At 41.3% G+C, this 26,300-nt stretch overlaps 1 long non-coding RNA gene across 3 annotated transcripts in view; it reads left to right on the forward strand.

Moving 5' to 3' along the window:
* LOC106993787 (uncharacterized) overlaps positions 1–12,269 on the forward strand; it is a 36,807-nt gene extending 24,538 nt beyond the window's left edge. For 2 of the 3 annotated variants that reach the window (XR_013418417.1, XR_013418419.1), the window contains exon 3: positions 10,434–12,269. This is a non-coding gene — a long non-coding RNA (uncharacterized LOC106993787). The remainder of the gene's footprint in view (positions 1–10,433) is intronic. The other variant, XR_013418421.1, reaches the window with a different exon arrangement.
* Positions 12,270–26,300: the final 14,031 nt, after the last annotated feature.

The following is a 26,300-nucleotide window of genomic DNA, read 5'->3' on the forward strand; positions in this document are numbered from 1 at the left end:
AGTCTCGCTCTGTCGCCCAGGCTGGAGTGCAGTGGCCAGATCTCAGCTCACTGCAAGCTCCGCCTCCCAGGTTTATGCCATCCTCCTGCCTCAGCCTCCCAAGTAGCTGGGACTACAGGCGCCCACCACCTCGCCCGGCTAGTTTTTTGTATTTTTTAGTAGAGACGGGGTTTCACCGTGTTAGCCAGGATGCTCTCGATCTCCTGACCTCGTGATCCGCCCGTCTCGGCCTCCCAAAGTGCTGGGATTACAGGCTTGAGCCACTGCGCCCGGCAACTCTTTCTTAAGAATAAATTCAGTTGGTATATTGTTGTGCAATTTGCCATAGCCATAGATGGCAGCATGTATTCGTGCGATTCCCCTTCCAAATTTGAAGGCAGATTGGGGGTAGAAACTGAGTCACTGAAAGCAATAGCAGAGGAAGAGAAACAACTCTATGGGTGCTTGGAGTTCGGCCATGACAGGACAATTGTGCACTTGTGTGTGCTGGTAACTGCGTGCACAGCAGTCTATGCTGCTCTCCCAGGACTTGGTCAGCAGCTTCCAGTGCTACAGCTCCAGATCTTCACCTCCATCTATAGCCTCTCATATTAGTTAAAATACATCTACAATGTGAGTGGTCTCTCCTTAGTAATGGCACTCCCGAGCAGCTCACGACCCGAAGAACTGTATACAGTGGACTTGCCTTCCGAGACTCGTTTCCAGAAATGAGTGACCTTCTTGTAGGTGGTAGAGAGGTAGCTAATGCCTCTCTGGCTAGGTTCTCCCCTTCCACTCCTCATGGAGCAGTATAGTGTCATGTTTGATCACATAGACTCTGGAGTCAGACTCCCCCCTCCTCTCAGTTAAGATCTCAGTTCTACTTTTTACTGGGAAAATGACATGGGAAGAGAAAATAGCACCTATCTCATAAAGTTATTATGTGGATCAAATGTGATAATCCATATAATTCAAAGTTCTTAGTATGCAGTTAATTTTCATTAAACATTAGCTGAGAATATTATTAGCTTGGCTTGTAGCAAAGCGAGCAGGTGTCTTATCATGATCGAACTCTCAAAAGAAAAAAAATTCCTTTGATGGTTTTCATCTATTCAAGGGTCCTCTCCCTCCCTCCTTCCCTTCCTTCCTTTATTCCTTTTCCTTTCCATTATTTTCACATTTGAAAGATTAAAAATTCATCAATTTGTCTAAGGACACTTCTGAATTAAATTTATATTCTTAAGTAAACGTTTGTCAAATTTTCACCATTTTGTAAATGTTGCTGCCATTTGCATCCTTAAGGGCATATTTTTCTGTTTTATCTACTTTCGAACACTTTGAAGACTTTTTGATTACAGAAACCAAAAATTATAGTAAAGTACAATTAATTGTAATGCACTGGTCCAGTTTCCAGAGCACTTTCTCAGAGCCATGATGTCCCTTCTCTGAAGCTTTATGGAGGAGAAAACTCCATACTGGCTGCTTCTCTTGGGGATACAATTGAATTTTCTTATGCAGTACAAAGCCCCAGGGGTTCCTTTACATAGATATATGACACTATAACCTTCTGATTTTAGGCCCTAGACTCTGGAATCAGGCTTGACCAGATGTCAGATCTGGGAAGAGCTTTGTCCATTCCCTGTCCTCCAGTTCCCACCTCCAATCCCCCAGTTAGCAAATGACTTCGTTAAACATACACACATGAGAGTAAAAACCAGCAAACAGAAAACTAACCCAAGAAAGGAAAGCTACTTGTGCTGTAAAACAATCCATATGGATCTCTTCCCTCTCCAAAATGTGCTTTCTAGTGTGTAATGAAGAGCAGTGGACAGAGGTGCTTTAGGTTCCCACGTGGCTCACCCAATCCTGTCCCTTTCCTTGGTAGTCAATGCTTATCCTCCTCCTTATGTGTTATGGCAGCTTTCTGCCTGCTGTACCCACTTTGTAAGCTTTTTCTACCCTTGTTGTCTGCTGGAAAGACACATGGTCCCTCCTGGCTCAGGTAGAATACTAAGTATTGAAGAAAACATCATTTAAAAACACCTGCATTCATACAAGTCCTTGGTTACTTACTTAGAAATTCACAAAGGAAGGTGAACTATGAGACTTGTCACTCCTCCAAATGACAACGGAAGAAAGTATTTGTATAGCACAAATAATCATTTTATAATGGCATTTAGCAAGCTTTTATAACCTCAACCACCACTTACCTGATAGCAAAGCTGGCAGTTCAACAATATTCAATGCCTAAACACAGGAGGCATTCCAAAGGCAGTTAGTTGAGTGCTGAGACAGTTTAAGTTCATGTACAGGCTGTTGGCAAAAGCACAGAGTAAAGAATCCCAGGAGATTATTTCATAGATGGGAGCATTTTAGCCTAAGACTTGAGCTGTAGCTCATTCTAGAATGTTGGTATGAATTGCTGTTGGAGAACATGATCAGCACCTCTTAGCATAATCTTTCTGGAGTGACTTGAGTCTGAGAATGGAAATGAATATGTTTCTTACTGATTAAGATTATTCAGTTAGGATGCTATTTTGAATACACATTCTCCTATGATAATGAACCACTGGTCCTCGTAGGATGGAAAGGGCCCCCAAAAAGTTAACTTGCCACTAAGGAGGCTATTGGTCTCCGTCTTCTCAAAGAATGGTGCTATTTGTGGGGGCTTGGTGTTCATCTCTGTTGCTGGCAGGTTGAATGTTTGATAGCAATAGTAACTAACTCAGTGTTGATTAGTGGGAGCCTATACTGTTTGCTGGGCCCATGCATAGCCTTCATTCTTCTGATAGTGCACCTTCCTTAATGTGTACACTGTGTTAGCACCAGGGTGGCCAATGGCTGAAGCTGGCTGATGTCAGAAGACCAAGCCATCCTGTCTACTTGGCAGTTAGTGGTTCTTCCATGGTGGATTCTCTCTGGTGAGCATTAGCATGTGATACAAAGATCTTCACACATCCTGCCCACTCCCTTGTCCCTCCATGTTCCATTACCCCCACCTTTCACTCTGTATGTATTCTAACATCAGGTCATTTCTCCTTTCACACAAAATAGATGACCAGGTGCACTGTCCAAGCTCTGTCCCTTGGATGGACTTTCTCCTGACTCTGTCTTTTAAGACCATTCCTTGCAGTACACCTACTATCCACTTTCGACCTGAACCAAACCAACTTATCTACAAACAAAGCTTGGGTTTTTCCCCTGTCTGCCATTAGCTATCAAGTATGCTCTTCTGTGGCCCCTTATGAGCCCTGGGTGGGGCACTTGTGTAACAGTGGTAGTTATTATGAGGGTCTGGGCTGCCTGCTTATGCAGCTTGCTGTGCTTTCAGGTCCTTGTGCTTGATCCCAGCTAAAGTGCTTATAAGTCATGATGAATTGCTGCTGGATCTGCCTGACTTTATGACTTGGTGGGTGTAATAACTCTTAGCTCATGATGGGTAGTTCCAGACGTATACTCATTTGGTGTCCTGTGTTCAGTACTGTGTCTCAACTAGGACTCGGTGTCATACTAGGAGTTGTTTTTCAAAAGGCACGTGATGCTCCCCTGCAGATGCCATGGCCTTGCAAAAGAATCTTAGGGGACCACATGACTAGGGAGTGATTCTTCCACTAGGGCTTGCCATAAGCTCCGCACAGCATCTTTTTGCACCACCGAGACCTCCCACACTAGTGAGTGCAGGGCTGCTTACAGCTAAGCCTGGACCTGCTGCAGAGGCTTTTCCTGCTCTGGGCCCCACTCAAAGGTAGAAGCCTTTCATGTCACTAGGTGCCAGAGCAGTATTTCCAGCTGTGGAGTATGCTGCCTCCAGAATCAAAGAGGCCTGTCAGATGTGCTGATTCCTTCACTGTGGTAGGCGGCGCAAGGTGTAAGACAAGGTGTACCTTGTCTTTACTTCGGATGAGGTTTCTTGGCAGGCTCTTTATCACTGGACTCCTAAAAATATTACCATGTGACAGGTCCCTGAATCTTCATAGGTTCGCCTCCATCCTCTGATCCACATGTCTTACGAAGGCCTCCAAAATATAGCCACCTCTTGTTCATGTGGCCTGACTAGCATGAGAGCATCAAATAATGGGTCAATGTGACATTTTTAAGGATATCTAGATGATGTTGATTCCTTTGGACTATATTATGGCAGAGGACAGGGGAGTTAACATAGCCCTGGGGCAAAAATATAAATATGTATTGTTACTCACCTGTGTAGATGCAGTTGGTTTCTAACTCTCTTCTCTGAAGGGAATAGCAAAGAATGCATTCACCAAATCAAGGCTGCATACCACGTACATGAGGCTTTGCCAATCTGCTTGTAGCAGGTAAACAGACACAGTGGCTGAAAATGGGGTTACTCTTTTGTTAAGTGTGTGGTCATTTACTGTCATCCTGCAGGGTCCACTTGGTTTCTGCAGGGGACAACTATTGAATTAAATTGAGATATCATGGGAACGGCCATTCTTGTATCCTTTCGATTTTTTTTTTTTTTTTTTTTGAGATGGAGTCTCACTCTGTCGCCCAGGCTGGAATGCAGTGGCTGGATCTCAGCTCACTGCAAGCTCCGCCTCCTGGGTTCACGCCATTCTCCTGCCTCAGCCTCCCGAGTAGCTGAGACGACAGGCGCCTGCCACCTCGCCTGGCTAGTTTTTTGTATTTTTTAGTAGAGATGGGGTTTCACCGTGTTAGCCAGGATGCTCTCGATCTCCTGACCTCGTGATCCGCCCGTCTTGGCCTCCCAAAGTGCTGGGATTACAGGCTTGAGCCACCGTGCCCGGCCGTATCCTTTCGATTTTTATGGGTGATATTAATATCCAGAATTACTCCCAACACATGATATTGTTTTTATATCTTGGCTGGGGATGGGGCAGTTTCAGAGGCTTCACTTGGTCCTACTGTGATAGTTTTGAGCCCACAGTCCTAGGATCCAATGATCCAAGTAGCAAGTATATGAATCCCAATTATACATTCAGAGACTGCAGAAATTACCACTGGGTGTAAGTTGGACCTTGACCAGGACTTTACTTATTATATGGCTCCCACATGTCCCACTAGTTAGAACAGTAGCCACGAGGATGCTTTGATTCTCTGGGCAACATGCCAGTTTGGTACAGTTACCCAGGTAAATGACCCTAGGTCCCTTTGGGAAGGGCTTATGGAATCGTTACTCTGTATGTTTACCGGGGTGTTGCACGATTCTTTCTTCCAGAGACCTGACTGAGTCCAACTCTGAAAACTGGTTCAGATTCAGAAAAGGCCAAAGGATCATGACACTGTATTGGGGCTACTGCTTTCAGACTCCTTATTATCCATCCTTGACTTCTTCTAGTGGTCTAAGCTAAGAAACATTCTTGTTGGTCGAGTATCTATTTTGCCTCTATGGGTGCTGTGTTCCTTTAATCATCTCCTTAACTCTGTGGGTCAGATCTTCTTGGCTGCCAATCCAACCCCACTGCGCATTGTAATAACTTCAGCCACCTGGCTTCTGCAGTTAAGTGCCACCACCTGGTTTCTTTGGCTCTGGGCCTATCGTCACCATTGGTATCACTGAGTCAAATTCTCTACCTGGTCGGTCGCAGTGGCTCATGCCTGTAATCCCAGAACTTTGGGAGGTCAAGAGGGGTGGATTGCCTGAGGTCAGGAATTCAAGACCAGTCTGGCCAACTGGCGAAACCCCATCTCTACTAAAAATACAAAAAAAATTAGCCAGGCATGGTGGTATGCGCCTGTAATCTCAGATACTCGGGAGGCTGAGGCAGGGGAATTGCTTGAACCAGGGAGGTGGAGGTCGCATTGAGCTGAGATTTCACCACTGCTCTCCAGCCTGGGCAACAGAGTGAGACTCTGTCTCAAAAAAAAAAAAAAAAAAAAAAAAAAAAAAAAAAAAAAAAAAATTCTCTGCCTACTTTTCCAACCATCAATCCTGGCTTATCGAGGAGATTTCCAACTGATCTTTTCAGTCATGCTATTTTCCTTCTCACTAGATCATTTCTTTTGGGTTTTGTAAATGGTATAGTCTCTGGCCCTTCTTATAGAACAGAATCATCTGGTAGGCCTTCCAGCCTCATGGTGTATCCACTCAGCATGCTGACTTCCCTGAGCTTTGTTATTTCTACCTCTACTGTCTGCTGGGGTAGTGCTGGCATTTCAATCACATCAAGCTTGGGCCATCACTTTCTCCCTGCTTTCAGGAGCCATTTGAGCAGCCAGGTCACATCACCTCCTGGGGTCCTTGCTAGGGTGTCAAATCCTGTATCTCTGGAGAGTGATCCCAAATCAGTACACTCTTCCTTGTTCTACCTGATGCTCCCAGCCCCTTGATCCGGCATCTTCAGGATCCAGTCCTGCATGAACTCCTCTGACTTTTGCTGGTGTAGGCTGGCTAGGACTAGCAGCTCATTTGAGGTCTTTTCTTCCATTATCAGACCCAGCACATACCCCTAGTTATAAGCCTAGTTACAAGGAGCAGAGATGGTGGGGAGAGGCCTGTGTATTGTCTTCGAGTAAGGTGGGGGAGGGAGAATTGGGAAGGGAGAGAGTAGTTAGCTCTTAATAGGGACAGGTGGGCAAACCCTGCAGGATCAGAAGATTTAAAACAATGTGGGAATACAACATTTGGGGTTCATCTACTCGAATGTTCCCACCCAAGTTCCAGAGTCCAAATGCCCTCCAAATGTCTCCATTGCCTTTAGACTTAAGCCTGTAAGTGTCCATGAAATAGAAAGGGCAGAGCAACCTTCCTTTGTAGAGAGATTGTTGTGTGCCTTGCCCAACTTGCCTCAAATCACACAGAAACCAGTAACAAGGGGGTGCCCAAGGATCATTTTCCTACCAAATACTGAAAAAATCAAATCTCCAGATTTGCTGCAATGGGACAGGCTCCATAATGATGAAGAATTTCATCTTGATTTAAGTTTGCTAAGTTATAAATAAATGCTGTTTAAGCACTACATTGACAAAATTGCTTAATTTAAGAAGGCAAAATATCTTACTATCTTCAGAGATCACTACCCTTGATCTTTTATTCACTTTTTAAAATGGATCCTACACAAGAATGCCCTAGGAAATGATGAAGTTCCACTCTGACATGTAGGATCCCCAGTGTTCCTGGAGTCATCTCCTTCCTAACTGTTCAATTCATGAAGCTGAGCTTCATTTTGAAAGACAGAAGAGAAAGGGATCTTGCAGTTCTACCTACTTTGGCATGGGAGTTTTCCTGTCTAAAAGGAAGCCCTTCCTTTCTCTTTAACAAATCTTTATCAGGCACCCACAGATCACAGTGCTAGGAATATTAGGGAGTATAGTAAGACATATATACATGGTTACTGTCCTCAAAAAATTTAGTACCTAATTGGGAAGGAATAGGAAAACTCAAATATCAAAGCAGGTCTCACATATTCAAAAAAATAAAACCTCCAAAGAGTGAGAGAAATTAATGGCCCAAAGACATTAGGAAAGCATTCTCATGTAATCCTACATTGTCATAGAATCATAAAGTAGGAGACCTTAGAAGTGACCTAATTCAAGTCTCTACTCAATAAACAGTATTTTCAGAGACTTCTTTTAAAAGTAGGCATTCAGTCTTAGTTTGGTTATCTCAGGGACAGGGAACTCAAGTCAAGTCCATTTTCAAATATTTCTAATTTTTAGGAATTTCTAATTGAGAAAAATCTAATTTCTTTTAATTCCTACCTATTGGCACTACTTACATCTTCTGAAAGGAGAAATATAGGATTAAATCTACTCCCGCTTCTCTCAGTAGCCTTTGAAATAGTTCTCCAGAGTCTTCTGTTTGTTCACTTTGTTAAATCAAGTTTAGCCTAAAGCTGCCTCCTTACATATTTTAAATTTGGCCTAAGGGTTTCTCTATACATTGTGAACTCTAACAAGTGGAAGTGTAAACAGACCGTAGCCTACACTTGTGCCAATTACTGACTTTTGACCAATTAAATGTGGTCAACTGTTTGAACCGTGTTCAAATAAGGCAAACGCTGAGCGGTAACCAATCCAGTTGTTTCTGTAACTCACTTCCGTTTCCTTGTATGTTATTTTCCTTTTTCTGTCCATAAATCTTCCACCACGTGGCGGTGCTGGAATCTCTGAACCTATTCTGGCTCAGGAGGCTGCTCGATTCACAAATCGTTCATTGCTCAATGAAACTCCTTCAGATTTAATTCAGCTGAAGTTTTTATTTTATCAACCTAAACATTTCTCATTCCTTTGAACTAAAATCATAGAATATTATTGATGCAAATGGCCATCCTTTATTACAATGTCTATTTTCTGCCAGTGCCCATGCCTGCCACTATTCCATTTAAGCATTGCAATGACCCCATAAGTCAGATGGTATTACTACCCCTATCATATGGATAAGAATTCTGGAGCCTCAGGGAAGTTCAGCCTCTTCTCACCATCTGAGTTGTTCCTTCTAGATGAATTTGTTTGTCAATGTGTCTTGAAAGCCTCTGGGAATTGAGCCTGTAGGTAATGGTTTTTTTGAGCAGGGTAGTGGCGGTAGACAAAATGTACTAGAAGGAAAACATTCGGAAAAATGAAAACCTTTTAAGAAACTGTGACAACAGCCAAAGGTGATAAGGTTGGGATGGCAGTGATAAGTAGCACAAGGTCAGGTTGATTACTCTGGTGTTGAGGAGTGAGGGGGTGGTGGGGTAGAGAATGGGAAAAGATAGGGGGTTTAATTTAATGAGCCTTCAAGTATTTATCAAGAAGGTACTATGCACCAGGCACTTTGCTGGGTTCTGGAAAGGGATAGTGAACAAAACAGACACATTCCTTGATTGATAGTCTGCTGGGGGAGAGGAACATTAACCCAATTAGCATAGCAAGAAGTATATACAATATAAGTGATTTAGAAGTATTGGTAGGTATTAGGAAGGGAAAGAATAGGGCTCTAAGGAAGCAATCGGGGATCATTCTGGAATAGGAGAATGTGCTATGTGACCTTAAGGTTGGTTGGTCATTCTTGGTCATTCTGAGGGTGAGAAGCCCATCTCCCAGTTCTAAGTGATACGCTCCAAGTTTGGCCAACTGCCCAGCACCCACCAGCTGCTGACTGGACTCAGAGGGAGAATCTGTTTTTAGATGGTGCCTGACTTGAAGCACCCTCTAGTGTTAAGGAAAGGAAGGTAACAGCCTGATAGAGGGAATTGGGGAAAGACAAAAGAAATAAATTGAGACTTGTTTTGGGAACAGGTGGGCTGAGGAGAAGCCCCAGAGGCCTGGGCTAACAGCGCTGAAGATGGGCTTTACAGAGTGTGTCCTACACCCCAGCTGAGAAAGCAGTGACGAGCCAGGAACAATTCCACTGATCTACATGGTTTTACTCATTTACTCTTATGAGAAGTTACTAGTAGAACTCTATACTACAAGTCTGGAAACCGTGACACAGAGGCTAAATAATTTCTCTAAGGTCACATAGCTTTAAGGGGGTAAAGAACAGAGTCAAGAGCTAGTGTCACTATGAAAAATGGCCCTGGCAGATATCTCTATCCTAGTGCAGGTTTGAGATGATTTAGATGTGCTTGGCTGAGCTTTTCTTTGCAACAGCTTGACTGGGGGCTGATAAAGAAATTCAAACAGATGTGATAAGCTATGAAGTCCTGTGGGGCATGGCAAGGGCTCTCCAAACCACCTCTCAGGGACCAAGCTCCCTCTGTCTTGTGGCACTGCCCTCTTAACACTTGGCCTCCAAATGTACTGAGTCAGGGAAGGAAGGGAGGGAGGAGGTACACTAGCTTCATCCCAAAATTGTTACACCAAACTTCCACTGTTAATTAGCCTGAATTAGTCACATGGACCCAACTTACCTGCAAAGGACAGTGGGGAAATGAAGAGACATGGATTATTAGGAGAGCACTATGGGTTCCCTAAAATGGGACTGATGCCGGAGCCCAGCAGCAGACCAGCAGAGGGAAAGAAAAAGTGGATGAGCATAAGCAGTGGTTCATTTCCTCTCCCGCCCTGCAAAGCAAGATAACGCTTATTGGACTGTGGGAGAACACAGCCTGTCCTTGCCTTGGGTCAGCCTGTTTTTGCTTTTCCACTCTGCTCCTGTCCCAGGGAAAGAGCAGGAAAGTTGGGAAAAGGGTCACTCCACAGAGCAGTGAGAAGTTGCACTTAATTTGTGAAAGGGGAAGAAAAAATAATCTTTCATCTCTTGGATGTGTGGGGAGACAGTGACTGGGGAGAGAGCACAGAGATTTGAGCCCCTGGAAGTTCAGCGTGAAAACCTAATCCCTGAGGAATTTGCTGTCCTTCCTCCTTGTGGGGTGTGGCTCCTGTGGTCCCCACTTCCTGGTGTTTATGCCCCTGTGTAGTCCCTTTCTTGGGTGTTGGTGAGACCTGTGACTTACATTTAACCAGTAGAATACATCAAAGGTGATGAGAAGTCACTTTTGTGGTTAAATACAGAATGAGAAGATTGTAATGCCCGTCTCTTGCAGGAAGACTCTGTCCCTTGCTGGCTTTGTTGAAGTTGGCTGTCATGTTGTGAGCTGCTCAGTGGAGAGACTCATATGGTAAGGAATGGAGGGCAGCCTTTGGCACATAGCAAGAAACTGAGGCTTTCAGTCTGGTCACCCACCGGGACCTGAATCCTACCAATCATCACGTGAACTTGGAAGTGGATTTTTCCCAAGTTGAGCTCTTAGATGCAAACCCAGACCTGGCTGACACCTTGACTGAAGGCTTGCAGAGGACCCAAAGCTATGCCAGGACTGCTGACCAAAAGAAAGCAGGAGAGAAATGTGTGTTGTCCTAGGCTGCTGACTCTATGGTAGTCTTGGTATGCAGCAATGGATAAGTAATGCATGGGGGTCAGAAAGTGTGAGATGGGAGCACATTGGTTTCCTAGGGCTGTCATAACTAAGCACTATAAACTGGGTGACTTAAAACAGCACAAATCTATTCTCATAGCTCTGGAGCTAGAAGTCTGAAATCAAGGTGCGGGCAAGGCCATGGTCCCTCTGAAGCATCTAGGGGAGGATTCATCCTTGCTTCTTCCAGGATTTGGTATCTCCAGGCATTCCTTGGCATATGACAACATCACTCCAGTCTGCCGCTGGCTTTACATGGCCATCTTCCCCATGTATCTCTGTCTTCTCCTTTTCTTATAAGGATATCATACAGGATTAAGGGCCTTCCCTACTCCGTATCACCTTATCTTAATTACGTCTTCAATGATCCTATTTCCAAATAAGGTCATTCTGAGGGACAAGGTGTTAGGACTTCACCATATTTTTGTTAGCACATTTCAACCCATAACAAGAAAAAAAAAAAACAAAAAAGAGAGAGAGAGAGAGAGAAGAGCTGACAATTGAAGTATCATCTGGAAAACAAGCACCTTCTTGGTGCGCCAGGTGAACATATCCAAGCAGTCTGCACATTCAGAGCAAGGATGAATGTCTTTGTAGGTGAGGATCTCAGAAACTACAGGGAGTGGACCCTTCCCTTCTCTCCAGGAGCTGCTTGAAATTTGTGAACAAAAGCCTAACTTCACCAGCTGAGAGAATCCCCATCCAGAGAATGGCTTTTTGCACAGCTGCCAAAAGGGTTGTGTGACCTGCCTCATGGCAGGGGGTGGCCAGATTATCCTGTATTCGAAGTCCTTGTATTCTAAGGTAACCTCATTCCATTAGTCTGGTGGTGTATTTGTAAGCCTGTCCTGGGTTAATGAATGGACCCTTTTCTCTGTCTCAGATACTGGAAGGGCCCACAAGCTACAGTATGTTTTCAACTATGGGCAGCTGCTGCCACCTTGTGCCAGAAAGACTCCATGGCTAGAGTGACCAGGGACCTCAGATCAGGACACTGTGAAGGGGCACGTCTAATAATTGTTCTGGGGCAGCAGGTGTAAATCGAGATTGTCCCAGGCAAACATATGGTCACCCCTGGGGAATGCAAGGGAACAACAGGATGTGCAAGGATTTTCCCAAGAATAAATATGAGTTTTCCAAGATGTTCTACTTTGCTACATTTACTCTCAGCATGAAGCTTCCTGTGCCACCTATGGTGGCCATCACACCTCACGCAAAGTTAACAATACATGAAAGAGTTCTGAATTCCTCTGGCACAAAGAAGAATGAATTTCCAACTATGCCTACTAAAAGAAAAGAGTGTCTTTCTACATTGCCTTTGAACACAACATACACCAAAAACATGTAAAGCTTTGTTCTGACTTTAAGGGTGCATTTTAAATCAATAAAGGAACAAAAAGCCCAGAAAGGGCCTAACTCTCTCTCTCTCTCTCTCTCTCTCTCTCTCTCTGTGTGTGTGTGTGTGTGTGTGTGTGTGTGTGTGTGCGCGTGCGCACTTGGTGCTTTCAAAATTGACATATTACTCAGATATGGAAAAATAAAAGTAAAATTTTTGTCTTATAATTGTTTAGTGTGGGTGCTAATTTCTGTTGGTAGCAGGGATGAGGTGAATTGGCAAGATATTTAAATGTACCAATTAATGGAAAGTTAATCTCCATTGCTCAGATCTGTTTTAGGTAAAGCAGCCAATTCAAAGCTTAGACTTTAGACAGCTCGAAGGGATCTCCCCTACCCCTTCTCAGGATGGTGTCTGGGTGCAGTGGTATTGCTCAGATGTCCTTGGTCCTCCCTACCCTGTGCTGAAATGTCCCTCATTCTGCTTGATGATGAAGATGCCACTAGTTTGATCTGGTTCGCAGGCATCATAGTGGCATCTGCCACCCACCATGCACACACACGGGTCCTTGCCATTGCCTCTGGTGACAAGAGCTCCATATACTCTGAGCTTCCTTAGGAACTTGGGTCTTTTCCGCTCTCTCAGCTATCATGCATCTCAGTGGGGTGCCGGAAAACTCTAGATTGCTTTCTCTCCAACACGCTGTTGTGTGTGATCCCTTGAAGACTGCCCTCAGCACGTGCCTGTGATTGCTAGTTCCCCTTTCTTGGATCATGTTGGAAGCAGCATTCCCAGCGGTGGAGGGTTTCTTTACAAGGTCTATGGTTTTCCCAAGCTCTGCCCAGTCTGTGAAGGACAGCAGCTCCTGAAGTTCTTAGACTCTCCCAAATTTATCTTGGGTGTGGTTTTATCCAAGATGCACCCTCCTGCCCTGTAACACCTCTTGTTAATGTTCCATCCTGGGGTGAGGAAGGGAGCCAGAACATTTCAGGTCACCCTTTGCCCCTCTTTTCTCCCTCACTCACCCAGATCCTAATCCCAGGATTAGAAGGAACTTCTTCCTTCCTCAATGGTGAGGGCTTCACTAACATCATATTTCATATTCTTCTCCAATCAATGGTCAATAATCTGTTCTGATGAGTTCTCTGGCCAGCTGAAAATCCTCTCACTTTTTTTTTTCCAATGTTCTCAAGATAGCCTAGAAAATGAAATAGGAACTCCCCTATTTTTGATGGTTCTTCGCTCCCCATGAAGCTCTAGATGCCATCAATTCAACATTTGGGGGTCACAGGCTAATCAGAGTCTAGGATTTACCAGGTTAATATCTGAAAACATATTATTATTTTACAGTGAGAATTGTGAATTTGAAAAAGTCATAAAATAATATTAAAGGAAAAATAGTCTTAGCTAGCAATTTAGAAAATAAATTGCTCTGATTAATTGCTAAAAAAAATTCCAGATGGATTAAACAATTGAAGAAAAACCATATTATTTTTTAAAACTAGTAGAAAATGGAAGTAAATATGTATCATATCTCTAAAGGAGTAATTTTCTAAGCTTTAAAATCATATAAGAAAGAACATAGGAAAAGAGAAATTAAAACACTTTTTAACAATTTGCCCCTCAACAATATATAAAAAGGAAAACGAAAGACTTGGAAAATATTTCCAGCACATACGAGTCAAGGAATGTTACATGGTTATATAACAGAAACTGCTATTCATTGCAGATTAAATTGATGCCTTAAGAAAGCAATTTGTTGACCGAGCACTGTGGCTCATGCCTGTAATCCCAGCACTTTGGGAGACCCAAGTGGGCAGATCATGAGGTCAGGAGTTCTAGACCAGCCTGACCAACACGGTGAAACCCCATCTCTACTAAAAATACAAAAATTAGCCAGGCGTGGTGGCGCACACCTGTAATCCCAGTTACTCAGGAGGCTGAGGCAGGAGAATCACTTGAACCTGGGAGGTGGAGGTTGCAGTGAGCCAAGATCACGCCACTGCATTTCAGCCTGGGCGACAGAGTGAGATTTCATCTCAAATAAAATAAAACAAAATAAAATAAAAAAGAAAAGAAAAGAAAGCAATTTGTCAATATAATCCAAGAATCTCACTATTTGGAATTTATCCTAAGGAAATAATTTTAAAATACGCACAAGATAGCTATGCTTTTTATAATCACATTCATGTTACATTGTGATGATCATTAGACACATTTGACTCTCCCACCAGACAATGGGACATTGTGTTTTTTTCACCTCTGAATCAGCATTCTTAGTCTGGAGTCTGGCATAATTGAAGGTGGCAAATAAATGTTGCAGAATAACTATTTTGTTGTAGTATTTATATTATACTTAAAGACTGAAACAATCTTAATTTTCAACAATAGGAGAATGACTAAATAAAATACAGTGCTGTCACTTAATGGAGAGATTGTCTACTAAAATAGCAATGTGTTGTCAGACATGGAAAACATTTTATGTAATTATAGCAAGTATAATCTTAAAGTACATACTCAGTTGTAGCCAAAACATAACTTTCTTCAATTTTCTATAGTAAGATTTACATTCCTTTTCAAGCCCGATTTTGACTAGTGGTACACGCCTGGTGTGGGTCCTGTTATGCTGATTCTGGGTAACCTCAGGCAATTCAAAGTCCTGTTGCCATGGCCTGTTCCTAACTGCTTGCATTTTCCCTGAGATAGTACCTAGCAGTTTGTCATTACCTGCTCCTACAGGCATCCACCAGGATGGGATGTCTATTGACTTCTTTCTCTTTAACCATTGATCCATGCAGGACCTGGATTGTCCTCTGTTCCCTAATACAGAGGTGTTTTAGGCCAGCCTCTGACTTAGCCACATTCCATCTGCATCATCACATCACCCTGGTGCTGCGGGGAGTTCTGAGAGGTTGCCTTGGGTCCTCAGGTCCTAGCTGGGTCACGTGTAGCCTTTGCTGCTCTCATATGGTGTTAAGTAGAAGGACCTCTGTGACACTTGTCATTTCCCTAGCTAGATTCTTTTCAGGATGGGAGTTTAGGCCATATCCATGGGGTTCTGGGGGTTCACGCCAGGTGGGGAATGGACCCCAGGATATGCACTTATTCTTTCTGATTCTCTGCAGCTCTACCCTAGTTGGCAACTTTATCAAGCCTTTAGGGGTAAGGAAAGCTGGCTCTGACTGTTCATTTACTTCCAGATGCCTTTGTTTTTGGCCTGGATTTCAACTGTGAAATGCGTAACCCACATTTGATTGCTTTATTATTTGGTTATGTTGTAACAGCCCTCCAGAGACAGAGTCTAGGCAGAGCTAAGATGTGAAATACAACAGGAGAAGCCAAAATAAAAATGGAAACCTTGATTAATGTATCAAAATATTAGTGTACTATAAAATGCAAAAATAAACAGAACCTCAGAACTTCATTATAACTGTGTGAACATTAGGTATACATATGGGCAAACACATGGAACCAGGAAAATCTTAAGCTAATTGTTGTGTTAATCAGGAGAGAATGTGGATTTATTTTTCTTTAGCAAATTTCCTTCATATTAGTTATGTGTAAATACCAACCATGCTGTTTGTGAAAAAGCTTAATCTATTTTACCTCCAATAATATAGAGCCTTCTTAGCCCCCGTATTTTCCATCTAATCTCCCATCAATCCCTGATGTGGCTTTTTCCTTCTAGTAAGGCCACTTCCCTTACCCACAACCTGCTCACACCAGCTTCCAAGACTTTGTTTAACCCAGTGGTTCTCAAACTTTAGTTACATCAGAATCCCCTGGAGCATTTGTTGAACTACAAAGGGCTGGACGCTGCCGCCAGTTTTTCTGATTCAGTAGGTCTGGGGTGGAGCCCAAGAATTTGCATTTCTAACAAGTTCCCAGGTTATGGCAATGTTGCCAGTTCAGGGACCACACTTTGAAAACCACTGGCTTAGCCACCCCTTTTACCTGAAATGTTCCTTCTATTTGCCTTCTTCTTTCCTCTCTCCCTTGCGTTTATAAATGTGTCATGATAACCTAACATGCATAACAGGCTTCAAGCACCCCTTAAGGAGCTTTGGATAGTATTGACCTATTTATTAATGTATTTCATCCTACCTTTTTCTCAACAAAATCTCAGAATTCTGATTATTTACTCTGCACCACCCCTGCTACATATATAATACAGTCAGTGCTGTATTATTTTGGATTTATTAATGCATACCTTTGTAATTATTTCATGCAATTTTTCTCTCCCTAATCAGCCCTCTGAGGCTCAAACAGGCTATTTTTCTTTTCCTCCGTAGTGGGCAAAGAACCGATGTTTGCTGACGGGGCTCACTGAAGGACGGGCGTATCATTTATTAATAGAGCACTGGCTGCAAAACCTGTCCCATCCAGCTGCTCTGCTCCACCCTTACTGGTCTTGTGGAATTTCCCCTCACTCTGTCCTTGTCCAGCAGTTTTCCTGCTCTTCTTTTGCAATGAATGAGTACCTCTCCCAATACATCAAAACCAATTCCCAGAGACAGCTGTGTGGAGATAGGAGCAAACTACCATTTAAAAATGGATTTCATTATAAAAGTAATAATACCATTTCACAGTTGTATATTTAAAAATACACAAAAACCAAAGAAGTAAATTTAAATGTACTCATAACCCCACCACATCAAGACATGCAGTTTTAATATCTCAAGGTTTATGTCTCACACATATTTTCCCACTAAATTAGGCCAATCCATAAGTACTGTTTTTCAACCCACGTTTTTCCATTTTCCAAAATATCAAGGCTTATTTACTGATGTCATTAACCTTTATATCACTTCAAATGGTTACAAAGCATTACATCATATACAGAGACTCTAAGTCATTTAACAAACTCCTTAGTGGCTAATAACCAATCACTTGTTAATATAAATAATGATTCAGTAAATATTTTTATTCATTCATCTTTGTATACCTTACTATCTCTCAAAATACCACGTTTCCTCCATCTCTCCTTCCCCTATGAAGAAAGGTTATATAAACATCTGTACCTCAGTGGGTTATTGGGTAATCATTCTCCTGCCATTCCCCCATGCTATGCAGCTTAAAATAAAGTTGTGTATACATTTTCTCCTGTTAATCTACCATTTGTCAGTTGATTTTCAGTGAACCTTCAGAAGACGAAGGAGAAATTCCCCTTCACCCCTACACCAGCAATCATTGTTAGCTGTGGGGTTTGCTCTTGGGATCCAAGAGCATGAGCTTTCCTAGACATTAGAGGAGGTAGGGTCTCAGGTTATCAGCTTCTGCAGAAATGGTTCTTAGCTGCTACACTTTATAGTTGTAGCTTGTTCTATAATTTAGTAAATAAAATAAGTCACTTCGGGTAATTTATTTAATCTCAGTAGGATTAGCCTTTGTTTTGTGAGTCTTTGAGAAGATTTAGTAATATACTTAGGGCACTTAAAAACAAGACTAGGGAATTATTGTCCAATAAGTCACTTGCATTCAAAAACACACTGATGAGCAGTTAAATTTTATTTCCTAATCCAAACATTCAGTTTAACCTCATTTACAAGTAAGTTAATAACTGCTATATTAATTTGCTAAGGTTACCATAACAAAGCACCACCAACTGGATAACTTAAACAATGGAAATGTATTGTCGCACAGTTCTGGAGGCTGGAAATCCAAAATCAAGGTGTCGGCAGGGCTCTGTTTCTTCTGAAGATGCCAGAGAAGGATCTGTTCCAGCCCCTTCTCCTAGCTCTGGTAGTTCCTGGGCTAGTGGCAGCTAACTCCAACCTTCACACGAGATTCTCCTGGTATGCACAGCTACCTGTTCGATGGGTGTTCCTTTTTTTTTTTTTTTTTTTTTTGAGATGGAATCTCGCTCTGTCACGCAGCCTGAAGTGCAGTGGTGCAATCTCAGCTCAGTTCACTGCAAGCTCTGCCTCCCGGGTTCACGCCATTCTCCTGCCTCAGCCTCCCGAGTAGCTGGGACTACAGGCGCTCACCATGATGCCCGCTTATTTTTTGTATTTTTAGTAGAGATGGGGTTTCACCGTGTTAGCCAGGATGGTCTCGATCTCCTGAACTCGTGATCCGCCTGCCTTGGCCTCCCAAAGTGCTAGAATTACAGGCATGAGCCACTGGGCCTGGATTTTTTTTTTTTTTTATCAGAGCGTCAGTTATATTGGATAGGTGTCCAGTCTCTTCCAATATGATCTCACCTTAACTAATTACATCTCCAGTTACCCTATTTCCAAGTAAGGTCACATTCTGAGGTACTGGGTGTTAGGACTTCAGCATATGAATTTCAGGCGTGCACAATTCAATGTATAACAAGTAGAAATGTTGAAATTTTTAAAAAGAACATCTGGCTAATAGAAAATAGCATGCACCCTGGAGACCAACTGGATTGGAATTCTGGATATGTCATTTATTATGTGTGTTTAAGCAAGTTGTCTAACTTCTCTGTACCTTGGTTTTCTCACTTATTCAGTAAGAAAAACAGTATTCTTCTTGAAAGGCAGTTTTGAGGATTAGCTGAAATAATCAATTAAAAGCATCTCCAGAGCTCCTGACACACAATCACTGTGCAGTCATTGTTGCCATCATGATTTTTCTACCTGACTGTGGGAGAGTATCTGAGTGTTTCACCCCTACATAGCTATTGTTTACTAAGGGTCTCCAAGTATTTATAATTACGCACCTCATGACCTAAAAATTTCGGAATATGCATGTGCTCTGCGTATGTACACAGAGATATACACACATACACACATATACACTTTCTCCTTTCCTAATGTATTATATACATTAGAATATACATACAAATCAAATAAAAAGAGTGAGATAAATGGAATTTTGAACATTTTCTCCCATCACTCCAATGGCTCTTTCTGTGAACCCCAGTGGGTTGACCACTCTTGACAAGGATAGAGGGGCCAGCACCTAACTGTGTGATCTCTGCTGTAGTTAGAGACCAAGTGACTATTGATCAGTTTCCCCACAGTTCATGCAATCTCAACCCAGTTCACTCTATGGAGGCGAACCCAGCAGCCTGGGCCATGAGCTCTGGATGTCCTGATAAACTCAAAGCCCCCAGTTCTTTATTTTTTCTTCTTATATAATAATTTTTTAAAATTTTCTTCTCCCCCCACCTTTTTTTTTTTTTTTTTGAGATGGAGTCTCTCGCTCTTGTTGCCCAGGCTGGAGTGCAGTGGCATGATCTCGGCTCATTGCAACCTCTGCCTCCCAGGTTCAAGTGATTCTCCTGCCTCAGCATCCTGAGTAACTGGGAGTTGTCAGGTGTGTGCCACTATGCCCGGCTAATTTTTTGTATTTTTAGTAGAGATGGACTTTCACCATGTTGGCCAGGCTAGTCTTGAACTCCTGACCTCAGGTGATCCGCCCACCTTGGCCTCCCAAAGTGCTGAGAATACAGGCATGAGCCACCGCGCCCGGCCTTTCTTCTCCTTTTTAATTTTATTTTTTTTCTTCAACTTTTATTTTAAGTTCTGGGGCACATGTGTAGGATGTGCAGCTTTGTTACGTAGGTAAACATGTACCATGGTGGTTTGCTGCACAGATAAACCCATCACCCAGCTATTAAGCCCAGCCTCCATTAGCTATTCTTTTTGATAGGCCTCAACAGGCCCCAGTAAGTATTGTTCCCCTTCATGTGTCCATGGTGTTCTCATCGTTTAGCTCCCACTTATAAATGAGAACATACAGTGTTTGGTTTTCTGTTCCTGCGTTAGTTTGCTGAGGCTAACTCAAGCCCCCAACTCAGACTGTGGCTTTGGCATAACAGTGGATAGGACTTTGTCTTGGGTCACATTTTCCCAGGGTCTTAAGGATAATATTAGACTGCTTGAATCCTGCTTTTTGCTGCACGCCTTCCTCCTGGAGCCTGGAATGTCTTATTCCGGTAGATATCATTTGCTCATAAGACCTGCTGCATAGCTGTCACCTGGGGCATCACTATTTTCCTGAGTGAGAGCCACTGTTTCCTGGGTCCCATGTTTTCCTTGCCTTGCCTCTCTCCCATATTTGCTGTAGCACCTTGTTAATGATTTACTAACCAAAGAAGTTTTGATAAATACATTTCTGCAGTCTTTGCATTTCTAAAAATATCTTTATGACTAAAACAAGGTTGACCTAATGGACATATATTAAATATTTTACTTCACTAAAAAAAAAAAAAACACCACACACTCTTTTAAAGAAAAATTCTGAATTTTTAAGAATTGACCACCATCATATGTCATAAATCAACTTTCAACAAATTTCAAAGAATCAGTATCAAACACATCTCATTATCTTTTGCAAAACAATTATGTCAAAACTCAATAACAAAAACCTATTTTTAAAAAGTGACATACTTGGCAGTATTAAAAAAGACCTCTAACTATATCAAGGATTAAAATATAAATAATAATATAAATTAGACAAATATTTAAATTTAAAAAATGCTGCTTCAAAACTGAAGTAGAAATTTGAGGGAAATTTTAAATTTTGTATTGCTTGTATTAGAAGAGGAGAAAGGCTGAACATTAAATAATTAAGCTGGATTAAGTATCCAAATAAAGATGTTAGAAAAAGAATCACAGAGGAAACCCAAGGGAAGGAGAAGAATGAAAATATGCTACAAAAAGATGTCTTAGAAAAAAACTATAAGACGAGAACAACACTTATGGGATAGACAAGAAATGTAAAATGAGAGACCCAGTAACGTCAAAGTAATTAATGAAACATTGACAAAATCATTCAAATAAGGAAAGCAAAGGTACCCACAAAAAGTGTCAGCAATGAAAAACGGGGCTAATGAGATTAAAGATAACAGGGGAATGTTATAAGTAACTTTATACCAGTAAACTTGTATTCTTAGATGAAATTGACAAACTTCTAGGAAGAAACCTGGCAACAATTGCTTCTATGTGAAAGAGAAAACTGGAATGATTTTACAGCTACTAAAGACATTGAATCATAAGGAAAACCCTGTGCCCAAGCAATTATACAAGTGAGTTCTACCAGGTGTTCAAGAGACAGAGGTAGAAACTCCAAATTTACTCAAATTCTTACAGAAGATAGTGGGAGGGGCAATATCGCCAAATTTATTTTATGAGGCTAAGGGAACATGGATCCCCAAACTGTACAAAGACAGTCTGAAAAGAAAAATTACAGATCAGTCACATTCATGAATATAGAAGAAAATAAAAGGACCTAAAACATTCTGGATTTAATCCAGGTATGTTTTAAAAAATTAATATATGAGCTGGGCAGGGTGGCTCACACTTGTAATCCTAGCACGTTGGGAGGCTGAGGTGGGAGGATTGCTTAAGCTCAGGAGTTCAAGACCAATCTGGGAAACACGGAGAAACCCCATCTCTAAAAACAATCCACAATTAGGCCGAGTGTGGTGGTGCACACCTGTAGTCCCGGCTACTCAGGAGGCTGAGGTGGGAGGATCATATCAGCCTGGGAGGTTGAGGCTGTTGTGAGGTATATTTGCACCACTGCACTCCAGCTTGGGTGACAAAGTGAGACCCTATCTCAAAAAAAAAATTAATATATAGGTCTATTATTGAAAGTTACGTTGAAAACTATATTAGAGTAATTTATCCCATTAAGAGATTTAAAGAGATAATCATCTCAGTAGGTTTATAAAGAGCATTAGGTGACATTTAACATTTATTTATTGTTAATGAAAAGCAACTTCTTAATAAACTAGACATAGAAAGTAATTTCCTTGACCTCAGCAAGGAAATCTGCTTTTAAAAATCTACAGTGAAACATCAAAAGTATTCTCATTAAAGTCAGGAACAAAATAAAAATTGCAGTGGAGGCTTTAGTCAGCTCAACAAAGCAAGAAAAATAAGAGAAACGGTATAAGAATTAAAAAGGATAAAATAAAACTCCCATTATTTGCCAATGATGTGAATAGCCACATGAGAGACCACAAATAATCTATAGATTTATTATTAGAATTACTAAGATAGTTTAGCAAAGCCCACAGATATAAAATCAATATACAAATGTTAATTTCAATGAGCAGAAAAATATCATTTTAAAGTTTTTTAATTATAAAGAAAATGGTATCTAGGAATGACTCTACCAAGGGATATGCAGGTCTTTCACATGAAAAACAATACAAATTTTGGAGATTTATTAGCGAATCTTTCTAAATAAATAGAAAGACATAATATATTTGTGGGAAAGGAAGATCAAGTTGGTGAATACGTCCATTTTCTCTGTCTTAATTCGATAACATTACAAAAATTCCATTCAAAAGTTTACTGTGAAGTCTGCTTAGAGGAGCAAAGGGCCAAGAATATCCATAACTATCCTGAGGAAGAATGAGATTGGTGGTGATGGTGGGACAGAATGTTCTCTCTGATATCAAGACTATTGTGAAATTGGCCTGGCGCAGTGGCCAACGCCTATAATCCCAACACTTTGGGAGGCTGAGGCGAGTGGATCACCTGAGGCCAGGGGTTCGAGACCAGGCTGGCTGACATGGTAAGACCCTGTCTCTACTAAAAATGCAAAAATTAGCTGGGCACGGTGGTGCACACCTGTAGTCCCAGCTACTCGGGAAGCTGAGGAAGGAGAATCACCTGAATCCAGGAGGTGGAGCTTGCAGTGAGCCAAGATTGTGCCACTGTACTCCAGCTTCGGTGACACAGCGAGACTCCGTCTCAAAAAAAAAAAAAAAAAAAGATTATTGTAAAACTACAGTATTTAAGACAATGTCATATTAGAAGAGGGTGGACACATGAACAATGGAAAGGATAAGAGAGCCCAGAAACAGCCCACATATGGATGGAAACTGTATATGAGAGGGTTGACATTGATGATTTTTTTGCCCATGAGGAAAAAAAAAAATTAAGTCCCTAAATTCACTCCAAATACAAACACAGAATTCAGGCCCCTTCCATCATGTGAAGACATAGTGAGACGGGACCATCTATGAACAAGGAAATGGGCCCTCACCCCACACTAAATCTGCTGACATCTTGATCTTGTACTTCGCAGAGCTGTAAGAAGTACATTTTACTGTTTATAAGCTAAAAACAATTCCACGTGAATTAAGAACTTGAATATAAAAGACAATAAAATTAAACATTTAGAAGAAAATATGGAAGAAGTTTATGGCTTCAAGGCAAAGAAGGGTTTCTTTAAAAGGATAAGACACAAATCACAGACTAAAGGAAAAGATGGATACTTTTTAATACATTAATACATTGTATACTTTTGAATACACTGAATAGTTTTATACTGATTCTGAAAGTATACCATGAAAAGAAGGGGAAGAAAAGTCACAAATTGGGAGAATATATTTGTAACGCATACAACTGACAAAGGATTTAGATCCAGAGTATAAGAAAAATACCCACAAATCAGTGAGAAAAATAAAAATAAACCAGGAGGAAGATTGGTAAAAGACATCTCACATTTCACTGAAGAAGGAACCTAAATTTCCCAGGATCATGAGAAAAGATGGTCAGTGAAAAGAATGATCAGGAGAACACAGTTTAAAAACCACAGTGAAATTAATGCAGGCACAGAAAACCAAACACTGTATGTTCTCACTGACAAATGGGAGCTGAACATTGAGTACACGTGGACACAAAGATGCGAACAATACACATCCGGGTCTGCTTGAGGGTGCAGCATGGGAGGGAGGCCAGGATCCAAAATTACCTATCAGGTACTATGCTTATTATCTGGGTGATGAAATAATCTGTATACCAAACTCCCTTGACACGCAATTTACTCACATGACAAACTTGTACGTATACCCCCTGAACCTAAAATAAAAGTTGGAAAGAAAAAAAAAAAAAGCAGATTCTAAAAAATTAAATCAAATTTTAAAAGCCCCAATTCTTTAAAATGCTACTTAATTCCTTAAAATAAACAATTATTTAGAAAAGCGTAGCAGAAGATAACATGGAGCTTGGTGTATATTTTGGAAGGGTTAATGAAAAGAATATATTCAAATTTCCATTTAACCCTGTATTGATCACGTATAAATCTACTGTTGTATAGGGATTCAAATCATGAAAAGGATCCTATTGAGGCTATATCTAACTAGGTGGAAGAACACAGTGTTGGCCATAAAAGTTAAAAACTTGCTAATGTATTTCCTTATCTCCTTTAATAAAGTGTATAAAATATTCAAGAATGTATCCAAACCTTGCATGGACTTGCTTATGTTTCTGGTTTTATCACTTATTAGAGTGTAATTTGGTTAATAGGCAATATAAGGAAAGGACCACAATAGGTAATTCAGAAGATTTGAATTCTGGTCTGAGATCTGCATATTGTTTGTCTAATCTTTGATAGTAACACCACACTGTGTTGTAAAGAAGCAGCTACCTTGTTTAATTCATGAGGTTTTCTGAAGCTCTAATAAGATAATACAGGTAAAAATAAATAAATAAACAAATACCACCATGAGAGAAGATTGCATACTCATTACATTAGCCAAGATTTTAAGAAATCTGATAATGTCTCTAGCTGGAGATTTAGAGAAACAAAAACTCTTCAACACTAAGGTTAGAAGTGACTAAGAATGAGACTTTGAGAAACAATTTCACATTCGCTAAGAAAGTTTAAAATGTGCTTATTTTATGACCTAGCAATCCCACCTCTGAAGAACCTCTTTTTTTTTCTCTCTTGTTTGAAATGGGGTCTGACTCTTCACCCAGGCTGGAGTGCAGTGGCACTGTCTTGGCTCACTGCAACCTTCACTTCCCAGGCTCAAGCGATCCTCCACCTCAGCCCCTCCGAATAGCTGGGACTACACAAACATACCACCATGCCTGGCTAATATTTTTTTGTATACTTTGATAAAGACGGAGTTTTGACATGTTGCCTGGGCTGGTCATGAACCCCTGAGCTCAGGCGTTCCACGTGCCTGGGTCTCCAAAAGTGCTGGGATTACAGGCATGGGCCACTGTGCTCACCCTAAAGAAGTGCTTGATCCTCTATACCGGATGACCTGTAGAAGAATATTCGCAGAAGCATTGTGCATAACAGCCCCAAACTGGAAATAACCCAATATCCATCAACTGTGGAATGCATTTTTAAAATGTGGTATATACATAAAATGGGTAAACAAGAGTCACAGGCATCCACGTGAATGGCTCTCAAAACATCATTTGAACCCTCTTATGTTGCTGGTGGGAATGTAAAGTGGTGTAGCCGCTTTGGAAAACAGTCTGGCACGTCCTCAAAAAGTTATACAGAGTTACCAGTTGGCCCAGTAATTCTATTTCTAGGTATTCTCAAAGAGAATCAAAATATATATTCATGCAAGAGACTGTAATGTTCATAGCAGCATTATTGATAATAGTTCAAGAGAGAAAACAACTCAAATGTCCATTAGCTGAAGAATGGATAAACAAAAATGTAGTATATGCATATAATGGAGTATTATTTGGCTATAAAAGTGAAGTACTGACACATGCTCAGTATGACTGAACCTTGAAAACATGCCAAGTGAAAGAAGCCAGACACAAGAAGCTGCACATTGCATGGTTCCATTTACAGTCATATGTTGCTTAAGCATGGGTATATGTTCTAAGAATTGAATTCGTAGGCAATGTCATCATTATGTGAACATCATAGAGTGCACTTACACAAACCTAAATGGTATAGCTTAGTACACACCTAGGTTGCATGGTATAGCCTATTACTCTGAGGCTACAAACCTGTACAGCGTGTTACTGTACTGAGTACTGTAGGCAAGCATAACACAGTGGTAAATATTTGTATATCTAAACATAGAAAAGGTGTAGTAAAAATACAGCATTAAAATCTTATGGGACCAATGTTGTGTATGTGGTCCATTGTTGACCAAAATGTTGTTATATGGGTACATAACCGCATGCAAAATGTCCAGAATAAGCAAGTCCATAGATCCAGAAAGTAGATCAGTGGTTGTCAGGAGTTAGGCTGAGTGGGAATTCGGGAGTGACGGTTAATAAGTTTCTATTTGGGGGTAATGAAAGTATTCTGGAATTAAATGGTGGTGATGGTTGCACAATTTTGTGAATATACCAAAAACCATTGAGTTGTATGCTTTAGAACAGTGAATTTGGGGCTGGTGGTGGCTCACGCCTGTAATCCCAGCACTTCAGGAGGCCAAGGTGGGTGGATCACAAGGTCAAGAAATC

This window comes from Macaca mulatta, chromosome 1 (genome assembly GCF_049350105.2).
Source record: "Macaca mulatta isolate MMU2019108-1 chromosome 1, T2T-MMU8v2.0, whole genome shotgun sequence".
Lineage (NCBI taxonomy): Eukaryota > Metazoa > Chordata > Mammalia > Primates > Cercopithecidae > Macaca > Macaca mulatta.